This window comes from Mus caroli, unplaced genomic scaffold, assembly GCF_978045245.1.
Source record: "Mus caroli unplaced genomic scaffold, Mus_caroli_1 scaffold_9, whole genome shotgun sequence".
NCBI lineage: Eukaryota > Metazoa > Chordata > Mammalia > Rodentia > Muridae > Mus > Mus caroli.
This window is the reverse complement of record NW_028227264.1, coordinates 81,686,954-81,701,299: the sequence shown is the minus strand read 5'-3', so window position 1 is coordinate 81,701,299 and position 14,346 is coordinate 81,686,954. Positions and strand designations below refer to the sequence as shown.

Here is a 14,346-nt window from a genome sequence, read left to right as displayed (position 1 = left end):
GAGACTCAGTTGAGTTTCAGACATGGGAACAATGCAAAACCATAAAAATATATTGGGAAGAATCCTGCGCGATTGAATTGTTTAAAATCTTAGAGAGAAATCTATTAAGGTTAAGATGAATTTAGAAGATGACGTTATCAAAAATATTAAAACAATACTTAATTTTAATAACTTCAATCAAGAAAATATTACAAGAAATTAAATCTAGGCTTCTCCAGTAGTGAAGCACCTGAGAGAACAAGAAATATTTTATTCTATGAGAATAATCATTTTCACCAAACACATTTCTGCTACTGTGAGGAATGTCAAATTCACACAGTGAAAGGATGTATAAAAATACTAAGTATTCAACTATATTGCGCTTGGTCATAGGAACAAATTCTATTTTTCTGTGATGAATAAGCTATAGAATGGGAATCTTCAAAGCAATAGATACAGTTGATATTGCAACCAGCAATAACACCAACTCTGCCTTCCAGTGGAAACCCTGATATGGCAGGCAGTTCCTCAGCAGGCAAAAGAGGAGGAGGGTATGTGGGGAAAAGGGAGTCAGGGGAAGGACTATGAGGATTGGAGGAAGTGAAATGTACTGTGAGGAGGTAATGTGTGAGAGAAGTATGAGAGAAGAAAGAAAGAAAGTAAGAAAGAAAGAGAGAAAGAGAGAGAGAAAGAGAGAAAGAAAGAAAGAAAGAAAGAAAGAAAGAAATTAAGAAAGAAGGAAGGAAGGAAGGAAGGAAGAAAGAAAGAAAGAAAGAAAGAAAGAAGAAAGAAAGAAAGAAAGAAAGAAAGAAAGAAAGAAAGAACGAACAGAGGGAGGGAGGGAGGGAAGGAGGGAGGGAGGGAAGGAGGGAGGGAGGGAGAAACTTTAAAAGGGAATTTCTCCAACTATTTTAAAAAGGGGTAACAATATAAGTAGTCACCTTTGAAACTTTGATAGAACAATTCTAAGGAAGTCACAGCAGCTGCAGTTAACTTCTATAAGATCAAAATGTGAAAATCACTTCACGGTCATCCGTGAAGAAAACGTGACAATCCGTTAATTGACAGGAAAGAGCTACTGACATTTGGTGACTTCTGCAGGAAGATCACTCACCTCTCTGTACTCATGTGGCCACCGCTCCCTTACTATTATCCACTGGATGGCACCACACAACTGCACATGCGCAGTTTCAATTGTTCCAAATGGTTCAGATTAAGAACACAAAGGGAAAGGTAGTTGGGAATGAGTGATAGTGTGGTAGCTTAGGGATTACACAGTCCGGGAGTCAGGGGATGAAATGATGAAATAAAATGACCAGGAGACATTTTTTTTACATGAATCAAATTCTCAAAGATTAAATAATACCTATTTTATATTATTTCATCATAAATATTATATTCTATCATATGCTTCTACTTCTATAGAAAATATACTTGTAGTTTTACATGCTAGGTAATTCTATATAGATACACATTCATAGACATCTATGTTCAAAACAGAACCATCAAAAATATGTGTAGAATCACTAACAAGAACACTGTATCATATACATGTACACACTCACATACACAAACTTCCATGTCTGTCATTGAAATCATCTTATTTAACCATAAATAGCATTTAGTGTGCCTACATATAATTTTTTTGAAGTATAAAACGTTTTCCAAAGAAAAGAATGTTTCAGATATGAGCTTCAAAAATTTAAAAGAATCTTTACCTAATATGTCCTAGTCTTCCCTCTATCAATTGTTTTATTTCATCCATAGTTGCCAGACTACAATACTCATTCTTCTTATCCTCCCAGAAACAGTGAAGTTTGACGTATGCTGGGAATTCCTTAATACACATGGAGTACTAATGGTAATGAAAGAAACCAAAAACATAGCAACGGAAAAAAATGGTTCAGGACAGTGGTGTTCTGTGGGATTTAGAGTCTAAAACCAGATTAGGGAGCTGAATTTTCACTGCATTAAGCAGGGGAGACAAAAAGATTTTACATTTTGTACTTTCCCAATCTTACCACTTTCATCACTACCATTATTTCTGTAGCTGTGTTCTAAGATATCACTGCAAACATCCATTCCTTAAAGTTGGTCTCTAGAGATTGTGTCATAACTCTTTTGAGATTATATTTGAATTGATTTTTATTTTTGATCAACATAATAAAATAATTTCTCTCCCTCATTCTCTTCCCTCTAAAAGTTTCAAAGCCCCTATTCTTCTCAAGGTTACAGTACCATTATCTTAAATAATTATTGGTATAAATCATTGAAAAATAACTACATTTGTATATATCTGTACAGTGTTGCTAACATGAATGTTTTTAGGGCTGATTCTTGATGTTGAACAGTTTCCCTCTCACCCACATCTTCTCTCTCTCTCTCTCTCTCTCTCTCTCTCTCTCTCTCTCTCTCTCTCTCTCTCTATCTGTCTCTCTCTCTCGTCTCTGCAGTAATGTAATGAATTGGCTACATCTCTCCTTCTAATGGAGGTTATGAGATATTTTTTCATCCGTGTTTGCATATCCACTGGTGTTGTCAATAAATGTGTCTTGCTTATGTAACCATATTATTGTAATATCCCTGATATATCTAGAGAACACAATCTTCCAAAAAACTTTCTGGACTCTCTTCTTACAGTTTTTCCTAATATTTTGTGCAGTTACTTGAGCCTTAGAGGTGATAGTTTTCTTATAGATTTATCAACTGGAGTAAGTCAACACATGGTGAATTTTAACAGTTGAAGTTCTGTAATAATGTCCAACTGAAAAAAACCTGAAACATATTTGAGCAGAGATGAGAGCTACATTTAAATGTAGATAAGCACTTGGAATGCAGCTAGAAATTGTGCTGTTTTAGGAGAGGGGCAGCAGCATGTTCAGCCCTCATTTCAATGACTTCACTATGCACAGGTGGTTTCCTCAGCTTATATGTCCGTTGATGTTTACTGATAAGATTTAAGAACCAATAATACACCTGTGTGATAAATTTTTCCATAATGATCATTGTTAAAAGTAATGAGCATTACAGGTGAGAATACTGATATTTAAGCAAATTCAACATCAATAGCCAATAATGATTTTGTAGTCTCATGGAATTTTCTATCAAACAACAGAAACAGCTTCCAATGCCTGGTACTAAGGTTGATTTTAAATAGCCTGTGCCTTGTAGGGAAATGTTGCTGTATTAAAAATGCATGCATACACTTACATGTAAATGTAATTAAATGTATAGTAATGAGAATTGCTGTGACTTCTCAAACATTCTCATTGTTATTTATCATTTTTTCTTCCTTGTTCGGTATTTAAAAATAAATGAATAAATATGTTAGTAATCCATATGGTTCAGAACTATGTAAGATAAAGTTCACAGAATGATAGTAGACTTAAAGCTTGATTGATTAGAATTTCTTTCTGTTTTTAAATGCTTAATTGATTTTTGTTGGTTATTTTCTTTATTTACATTTCATATGTTATCCCCTTTCCCAGCTTCCCACCCTCCCAGAACCAACTTATCACATCATCCCTCCCCCTGCTTATATGAGTGTGTTCCTCCACAAAGCCACCTACTCCCACCACCTCGCCCCCAGTTTTCCTTCACTAGGGCATATATTGAGCCTTCATAGGACAAAGGGCCTCTCCTTCCACTAATACATGTCGTATTGACAGTGTCCTTAGTCTTACAGAAGCTTTGCAATCTTATGAGGTCCCATTTGTCGATTCTTGATCTTACAGCACAAACCATTCATGTTCGGTTCAGGAATTTTTCCCCTGTACCCATATGTTCCTGGCTCTTCCCCACTTTCTCCTCTAAAGTTTCAGTGTCTCTTGTTTTATGTGGACATCCTTGATCCACTTAGGCTTGAGCTTTGTACAAGGAGATAAGAATGGGTTGATTCACATTCTTCTACATGCTAACAACCAGTAGAGCCAGCAACATTTGTTGAAAATGCTGTCTTTTGTCCATTTGCTGGTTTTAGCTCTTTTGTCAAAGATCAAGTCACCATATGTGTGTAGGTTCATTTCTGGGTCTTCAATTCTATTCCATTGATCAACCTGTCTGTCGCTGTACCAGTACCATGCAGTTTTATCACAATTTCTCTGTAGTACAACTTGAAGTCATGGTTGGTGATTGCACCAGAAGTTCTTTTATTGTTGAGAATAGTTTTTGCTGTCTTGGGATTTTTGTTATTCCAGATGAATTTGGAAATTGCTCTTTCTAACTCTGTGAAAAATTGAGTTGTAATTTTGATGGGGATGGCATCGAATCTGTAGATTGCTTTTGGCAAGGTGGACATTTTTTACCATATTGATCCTGCCAATCCATGAGTATGGGAGATCTTTCCATCTTCTGAGATCTTCAGATATTTGATGTACTTATCATACATGTTTTTCACTTCCTTAGTTAGAGTCACACCAAGGTATTTTATATTATTTGTGACTATGGTGAAGGGTGTTGTTTCCCTAATTTCTTTCTCAGCCTGTTTATCCTTTGTGTAGAGAAAGGCCACTGATTTGTTTGAGTTAATTTTATTTCCAGCTACTGCACTGAACTTATTTATCAGGTTTAGTAGTTCTCTGGTGGAATTTTAGGGTCACTTATATATGCTATCATATCATCTGCAAATAGTGATATTTTGACTTCTTCCTTTCCAATTTGTGTCCCCTTGACCTCCTTTTCTTGTCTAATTGCTCTGGCTAGGACTTCAAGTACTATATTTAATAGGTAGAGAGAAAGTGGGCAGCCTTGTCTAGCCTCAGTATGGGCCTTGAATTCCTGAACTTTCCAAGACTTTTATCATGAAGGGGTGTTGGATTTTGTCAAATGTTTTCTCAGCATCTATTGAAATGATCATGTGGTTTTTATCTTGAGTTTATTTATATAGTGGATTACATTGATGGATTTCCACATATTAAACCATCTCTGTCTTGCTAAGATTATATGCTCCAGTACAGGAGAATTCCAGGGTTCAGAAGCAGGAGTGGTGGGTTGGGGAGCTGGGCGGGGGGCTGGGGGGAGAGTATAGGGGACTTTCAGAGAGGAAACTAGGAAAGGGGATTGCATTTGAAATGTAAATGAAGAGAATATCTAATAAAAATTGAATTAAATATTTAAGAAAATTACTCTTTCAAAACATATACAAAACTTGTGTGGGAATTTTGATGGGGATTGCATTGACTCTGTAGATTGCTATTTGGAAGATGGCCATTTTTCACTATGCTAGTTTTATCTATCCAGGAGCATGGGAGATCTTTCCATCTTCTGATATCTCCTTCAATTTCTTTCTTCAGAGTGTTAAAGTTCCTCTAATACAAATATTTCTATTGCTTGTTTAGAGTTACACCAATATATTTTATACTATTGGTAATTATTGTAAATGCTGTTGTTCCTTTGTTTTTTTTTTTTCCTCAGTCCATTTTTCATCAGTAGAAAACAGGTCTTCTCAGGAGACAGGCTGTCGAGAGGCTCTGCCAGTTCCTGACAAATAGAGAGGTGGATGCTTTCAGCCAACCATTGGGCTGAGCATAGTTTCCCCAATGGCAGAGCTAGAGAAAGTACCCGAGGAGCTAAAGGGGTTTGTAGCCTCTTAGAAGGAATAACAATATGAACTAACCAGTACCCACAGAGCGCCGAAGGACTAAACCACCAACCAAGGAGTACACATAGAGGGACCCATAACTCCAGCCACATATGCAGCAGAGGATGGCATTGTCAGACATCAATGGGAGGAGAGGCCCTTGGTCCCATGAAGGCTTGATGCACCAGTATAGGGAAATGCCTGAACAGAGAAGCAGCAGGAGAATGGCAATGGGATAGGGAATATTCAGAGGGGAAACAAGGAAAAGGGATCACATTTGAAATGTAAATAAAGAAAATATCTAATACATTTTTTAAAAAGTTCTGATTTATTTGAGTTAATTTTGTATCCAGCCACTTTGCTTAACATATTTATCAGCTGTGGGTGTTCTCTTGTACAACTTTGGGATCACTTATGTATATTATATTATCACAGCATCTGTGATAATTTGACTTCTTCCTTTCCAATTTATCCACTTGATCTTTAGTTGTCCTATTTCTCTAGCTAGAACTTCAAGTATAATGAGAGCCTGGTCAACCTTGTCTTATCCCTGATTTTCATAGAAATGCTTTAAGTTTCTTTTTTTTGTTTGTTTTTTTGTTTGTTTCTTTGTTTGTTTGTTTTTCGAGACAGGGTTTCTCTGTGTAGCCCTGGCTATCCTGGCACTCACTTTGTAGACCAGGCTGGCCTCGAACTCAGAAATCCGCCTGCCTCTTGCTTTAAGTTTCTTGCTATTTAGTTTTTTATTGGTGATTGGCATGCTTTATGTTGCTTTGATTATGTGCTGTACTCCTGATTTCTCTAATCCCTTTAACATCAAAGGGTTTTGGATATTATCAAAGTATTTTTCTGCATCTAATGAGATAATCATTTGATTTTTTTCCAGTCAGTTTATTTATATGGTGAATACATAGATAGATGTTCATATATTGAACTATCCCTCCATGCCTGGGTTAAAGAATACTTGATCTTGATGGACGATGTCTTTGGTAAGTCCCAGGACTCAGCTTGACAGTATTTTGTAGAGTAATTTTGTATAAATGTTCAAAAGAGAAATTGGTCTGAGATTCTCTTTCTTTGGTGAGTTTCTGTGTGATTTAAATATCAGCATGACTGTGGCCTCAGAGAATGAGTTTGGCTGTGTTCCTTCTGTTTTTATTTTGTGGAATAGTTTGTGGGGTACTGGTATTAGCTCTTCTTTGAAAGTCTAGTAGAATTCTGTTTTAAAGCCATCATCTCCTGTATGAGTTTTAGTGGGGAGACTTTTAATGACTACATCTCTTTCCTTGGAGACTATTGGTCTGGGTAAATTTTTTACCTGATCCTCATTTAAGTGGTATCTGCATAGACAAATCATATATTTTTAAGAGAATTTTAAAGTTTGTAGAGTACAGGCTTTTTTTTTTATTTTATTTTTTAAAGGAAAAATGCCCCCTTTTTTTTTTAACTTAAACTTCTTACCCCTTGAGTATTAACATCAATACATCTTATAGTATATGTGAAATATGACAACATGTGTGTTATGCAAATTTTACTACGTTAAAGAGCAAGTCAAACAGCAAAGGACCTAACAATTTTGGAAATGCTACTCAATCCTCTCTTTTTCTGCTTTATTGATCTGGGCAAAGTATAAATGCCTGGAAACAAAGAATAGAATATGCAGTATTTCCCCAAAGATAACAATTAACTTCCCCCACCATGAATAAAGTAGTCTACACAGCCTAAGCTAATGCCACAGAAAGGAGAGGCTCCTACAGTAACAGCAGTCCTCTGGTCTGTCTCACATCATTATTGTAAAGGTTTTCTCCACTGAGGTCTGGCCCAACCTTCTCCCTGTTCATCCATCTTTCTTCGAAGATACAAGTCCCGTTCCAAGATCTCTATGCTGAAGTAATACTCTATTGGCACTTAATGTGTTCTTTAAGCAGTGTTTCATCCATAGGAATCACGTGCACACCTGTGCCATCATCATAGTAAAACATCATGCTGGCATTAATCTCCGTAGGCAATGGCTGCTCAGTCCTTTCCCCTAGCTCTCAATAACCATATGAATAATCAGAGTTCAATCTAGGGTTTCCTCGACTTCGGCCTCTTCCCCTGTCTCTAGTGGAACTTCGGATGGTACCATCCTCACTTCTCACACTGGATACTTCATCTTAATCATCTATCTCTCTTTTCTTTATCCCGTCTCCAGCTTCGTATTTCACTATTTCTATTACTGTGCGCTGGTTTATTTGCTTCAGGTTGACATCTAGAGCTGTTCCGGGACCCAGGTCTTTCCTGGCTGTCTGGTCTCACATCATCTAAGTTGGAGTGGCATCCATTTGTGCTTATTAGCTCTCTTCGGTTGGCTGCTTGAATGAGCCTAATCCTGGCTGACGTTCTCTATAGAACCATCTAGTTTTACTTCCCGGGTTCTCACTGCTCTCACTGTTGCTTCTTTTTCCAATCTTGTCTTCTTTAGTGGCTTTTTACTTCCTTGGTTGATAACACTCTGAGACCCTGTGCTAACCAATTCACCTGGTGTTTGCCAGTTTGCCATATCACTGAAATCACTAGGCTTGTTGGATTTTTTTTTGTCTTGAGTTTTCCTGCTTTTATAATTTGGGGGGGGAACTGAGCTCGGCCTCATGGTAGTCCTGAGCGGGCGGCAGCACGCCGATGCCCATGAAGAACTGGTACTCAGCAGCTTCTTGGCTCAGGGATTCCCCTTTGGCAGCAGCGGCGGTGGCAGCAGCTCTTCCTCGGGACAGCAGCCCCTGAGTCCTCTAGGGTATCCTCCAGTGGGTCCCGCAGTGCTGGCGAGGACAGGCTTTTAAAGTAAGACCTAATGATTCTTTTAATTTCCTGAGTGTCATTTATTATGTATCACTTTTCATTTCTCATTTTGTTTATATGAATACTGTCTCTCTCTGTCTCTCGGTTAGTTTGTCTATCTTGATTTTCTCAAAGAATCAGCTATGGGTTTCCTAGATTCTTTGTATTATTTTCTTTGTTTTTAACTGATTGATTTCAGCAATGATTTTGATTATTTCCTGCCTTCTACTCCCTTTGGTGTGCTTACTTTTTATTTTTCCTAGACCTTCAGGTGTGATATTAAGTTGCTTGTATGAGAACTTTGTAGTTTTCTTATGGAGGCAATTAGTGCCGTGCAATTTTCTTTTATCGCTGTTTTCATTGTGCCCTATCCACATCGGTATGCAGTGCCTTCATTTTCATTGCATTTTAGAAAGTCTTTAATTTCTTTCCTGATCTAGAGATCAATGGATACAGAGTTGTTCAATTCCATAAGTTTGTAGGTTTTCCAGTGTTTGTATTGACGGCCAGCTTTAATCTGTGTTGTTAGAATAAAATATAAGTCATTATTTCAATGTTCTTGTATCTGTTGAAACTTTGTTTTTAATTGACTATATGGTCAATTATGGAGAAGGATTCGCAGGATGCTAAAAAAAGATGTATATAATTTTCTGTTTTTGGTGAAATATTGTAAGATTTTCTGCCAGGACCATTTGATTCATAGTGTCTCATAGTTTTATTATTTCTCTGCTTAGTTTCTGTCTGGATGTCCTATGAATTAGTGAGAGTGGTGTATTGAAGTCTCCCACTGTTAATGTATGGGATTCAATGTGATATTTAAAATTTCGTAGTGTTCCTTAACAAATGTGTGTGGTCGTTTGTAGGGGTCATATATGTTAGAATTGAGACATCATCTTGGCAGATTTATTTTTCTTATTTGAGTATGAAGTGTTCTTACCTGTCTCTTGGTTAACTTATATTGAGAATCTATTTTATTAGGTATTAGGATGGCTATTCCAGCTTGATTCTTGGGTCCGTTTGCTTGTCAATTTTCTCACCCTTTCAAGGCGAGGTAATGTTTATTATTAATGCTGATAATGTATTCTTGTTTTCAACAAAACGATGGATCCTGTTTTCAAAACCATTCTCTGATCCAGTGTCTTTTTATTGGGGAACTTCATCCTTTGATGTTGAGATATAATAATGGTTTTGATTGTTATTTACTGTTACTTTGATGTTACGCGCGTGTGTGTGTGTGTGTGTGTGTGTGTGTGTGTGTGTATGTGTATGTGTGTTTTACTTGCTTATTCTGAAATGGAATTACATATTTCGTCTCTTTCTTTTCATGTAGTTATCCTTCTAGTGTTGTAGCTTCAATTCTACTTTTTTCTGTAGGACTGGACTTGTGGATAAATATTGTTTGATATTGAATTTGTCTTGGATTATCTTGTTTTCTCCATCTATGGTGAGTGAGAGTTTTGCTGAATATAGTATTCTTGGTTTTCCATTGTGGTTTTATAGAGGTAGCAAGATATTAATCAAGAGACTTGTAGCTTTTACAGTCTCTGTTGAGATGTTGTATGCTACCAGTTTATTTTCCATTGCTGCTTTCAATATCTTTTCTCACTTCTATAGAATTTCTGTCTTGATTATTATGTGCCAGGAGGATTTTCTTGTTATATTCTGTCTAATTTGGTAATCTATAGCTTCTTGTATGTTTATAAGCATCTCTTTCTTTATGTTGGTGAAGTTTTCCTCTATGATTTCGTTGAGAATATTTTCTGGGCCATGGAGCTGGAACTCTTTACCATATTCTGTTCTTATTCTTATTTTATCACTTTTCAAAGTATACCAGATTTCCTGGATGTTTGGTGTTAGGAATTTTTTAGCTTTTTTTTTTTAATTAGATATTTTCTTTATGTACATTTCAAATGCTATCCTGAAAGTTCCCTATACCCTCCCTCTGCCCTGCTCCCCTACCCACCCACTCCTGCTTCTTGGACCTGGCATTCCCCTGTACTGGGGCATATAAAGTTTGCAATACCAAGGGACCTTTCTTCCCAGTGATGGCCAACTAGGCCATCTTCCGCTACATATGCAGCTAGAGATATGAGCTCTGGGGGGTACTGGTTAGTTCATATTGCTGTTCCACCTATAAGGTTGCAGACCCCTTCAGCTCCTTGGGTATTTTCTCTAGTTTCTCCAATGGGGGTCCTGTGTTCCATCTTATAGATGACTGTGAGCATCCACTTCTGTATTTGCTGGGCATTGGCATAGCCTCATACGAGACAGCTATAACAGGGTCCTTTCAGTGAAATCTTTCTGGCATATGCAATAGTGTCCGGGATTGGTGGCTGATTATGGGATGGATCCCCGGGTGGGGTAGTCTCTGGATAGTTCATCCTTTCGTCTTAGCTCCAAACTTTGTCTCTGTAACTCCTTTCATGGTTATTTTGTTCTCTATTCTAAGGAGGAATGAAGTATCCAACCATTGGTCTTCCTTCTTCTTGATTTTGTTGTTTTTCATGTTGGATCTTGGGTGTTCTATGTTTCTGGGCTAATATCCACTTATCAGTGAGTGCATATCTAATGACTTCTTTTGTTACTGGGTTTCCTCACTAAAGATGATATCTTCGAGATACATCCATTTGTCCAAGAATATCATAAATACATTCTTTTTAATAGGTGAGTAGTCCACATTTTCTGTATCCACTCCTCTGTTCAGGCACTTCTGGGTTCTTTCCATCTTCTGGCTCTTATAATTAAGGCTGCTATGAACATAGTGGTGCATGTGTTCTTATTACCAGTTGGAACTTCTTCTGGGTATATGCCCAGGAGAGGTATTGCTGGATCTTCCAGTAGTAGTAGGTCTAATTTTCTGAGGAACTTCCAGACTGCCTTCCAGAGTGGTTGTAACAGCTTGCAATCCCACCAGCAGTGGAGGAGTGTTCCTCTTTTTCCACATCCTCACCAGCATCTACTGTCACCTGAATTATTGATCTTACCCATTCTGACTGGTGTGAGGAGGAATCTCAGCGATGTTTTGATTTGCATTTCCCTGATGATTAAGGATGTTGAACATTTTTTTTTTCAGGTGCTTCTCAGCCGTTTGATATTCCCCAATTTTTAATGGGGTTATTTGAATTTCTGGAGTCCAGCTTCTTGAGCTCTTTGTATACATTGAATATTAGTCCCCTAACAGATTCAGGATTGTTAAAAATCCTTTTGCACTCTGTTGCTGGCCTTTTTTTCTTATGGACCGTATCTTTTAGCTTACAGAAGCTTTGCAATTTTACGAGGTCCCATTTGTCAATTCTTGATCTTACAGCACAGGCCATTGCTGTTCTATTTAGGAACATTTTCCCTGTGCTCATATCTTTGAGGCTTTTCCCTACTTTCTCCTCTATTAATTTCAGTGTCTCTGGTCTTATGTGGAGGTCTTTGATCCACTTAGACTTGAGCTATCTACAAGGAGATAAGAATGGATCAATTCCCATTCTTCTACATGATAACCACCAGTTGTGCCAGCACCATTTGTTGAAAATGCTGTCTTTTTTCCACTGGATGGTTTTTACTCCCTTGTCAAAGATCAAGTGACCATAGCTGTGTGGATTCATTTCTGGGTCTTCAATTCTATTCCATTGATTTACCTGTCTGTCATTGTACCAGTACCATGCAGTTTTTACAACAATTGCTCTGTAGTAGAGCTTAATGTCAGGCATGGAGATTCCACCAGAGGTTCTTTTTATCTTGAGAATAGCTTTTGCTATTCTAGGTTTTTTTTTTCCAGATGAATTTTCAAATTGCCCTTTCTATCTCAGTGAAGAATTGAGTTGGAATTTTGATGGGGATTGCAATGGATCTGTGATTACTTTCGGCAGGGTAGCCATTCTTACTATATCAATCCTGCTGATCCATGAGCATGGGAGATCTTTTCATCATCTGAGACCTTCTTCAATTTCTTTCTTCAGAGACTTGAAGTTCTTATCATACAGATCTTTCACTTTCTTAGAGTCACACCACGGTATTATATATTATTTGTGACTATTGTGAAGGAAGTTGTTTCCCTAATTTCTTTCTCAGTCCGTTTATCCTTTGTGTAGAGAAAGACCATTGATTTATTTGAGTTAATTTTATGTCCAGCTACTGCACTAAAGATAGTAGGAGACTTCAACACCCCACTCTCACCAATGGACAGATCCTGGAAACAGAAACTAGACCGAGACACATGGACACTAACAGAAGTTATGAAACAAATAGATTTAATTGATATCTACAGGACATTTTATCCTAAAACAAAAGGATACACCTTCTTCTCAGCACCACATGGTACCTCCTCCAAAATTGACCATATAATTGGTCACAAAACAGGCCCCAACAGATAAAAATAATATATTGAAATTATACCATGCATCCTATCTGATCACCATGGAGTAGGGCTGATCTTCAATAACAACATAAAAAATAGAAAGCCCACATTCTCGTGGAAACTGAAGAACACTCTACTCAATGATTCCTTGGTCAAGGATAATAAAGAAAGAAATTAAAGACTTTTTAGAGTTTAATGAAAGAAGCCACAACATAACCAAACTTATGGGACACAATGAAGGCAGTCCTAAGAAGAAAACTCATAGTCCTGGGTGTCTCCAAAAAGTAACTAGAGAGAGCATACACTAGAAGCCTGACAGCACACCTAGAAGCTCTAGAACTAAAGGAAGCAAATTCACCCAAGAGGATTAGACAGCAGGAATTAATCAAACTCAGGGCTGAAATCAACCAAGTGGAAACAAAAAGAACTATTTAAAGAATCAACCAAATCAGGAACCGGTTCTTTGAGAAAATCAAGAAGATAGATAAACCCTTAGCCAGACTAACTAGAGGGTACAGGGACAGTATCCTAATTAACAAAATCAAAAATGAAAAAAGAGACATGACAACAGAACCTGAGGAAATTCAAAATATCATCAGATCCTACTACAAAAGGCTATACTCAACAAAACTATAAAACCTGGATGAAACGGACAACTTCTTAGACAGATATCAGATACTAAAGTTAAACCATGATCAGATTAACGATCTAAACAGTCCCATTTCCCCTAAAAAAAATAGAAGCAGTCATCAATAGTCTCCCAACCAAAAAAAAAAAAAAAAAAAAAAAAAAAAAAAAAGCCCAGGACCAGATGGGTTTAGTGCAGAGTTCTATCAGACCTTCAAAGAAGACCTAATTCCAACTCTTCTCAAACCATTCCACAAAATAGAATCAGAAGGTACTCTACCCAATCCATTCTATGAAGCCACAATTACTTTGATACCTAAACCACACAAAGACCAACAAAGAATGAGAACTTCAGACCAATTTTCCTTATGAATATCGATGCAAAAATACTCACTAAAATCCTCACAAACCGAATCCAAGAAAACATCAAAACGATCATCCATCATGACCAAGTAGGCTTCATTCCAGGGATGTAGTGATGGTTAATATATAGAAATCCATCAATGTAATCCACTATATAAACAAACTCAAAGACAAAAACCACATGATCATCTCATTAGATGCTGAGAAAGCATTTGACAAAATCCAACACCCCTTCATGATAAAAGTTTTGGAAAGATCAGGAAGTCAAGGCCCATACCTAAACATAATAAAAGCAATCTACCGCAAACCAGTAGCCAGTATCAAACTAAATGGAGAGAAACTTGAAGCAATCAAACTAAAATCAGGGTCTACACAAGGCTGCCCACTTTCTTCCTACCTATTCAACATAGTACTTGAATTTCTAGCCAGAGCAATTCGAGAAAAAAAGGACATCAAGGAGATAAAAATTGGAAAGGAAAAAGTCAAAATATCACCATTTTCAAATGATATGATAGGATATATTAGTGACCCCAAAAATTCCACCAGAGAACTCCTAAACCTGATAAACAACTTCAGTGCAGTAGCTGGATATAAAATTAATTCAAGAAAATCAATGGCCTTTCTCTACACAAAG

The 14,346-nt window shown here is 37.2% G+C and overlaps 1 pseudogene; it reads right to left on the bottom strand.

Moving 5' to 3' along the window:
* Positions 1-7,345: 7,345 nt before the first annotated feature.
* LOC147002698 (la-related protein 1B pseudogene) lies at positions 7,346-8,751 on the bottom strand (annotated as a pseudogene).
* Between the last annotated feature and the right edge of the window lie 5,595 nt (positions 8,752-14,346).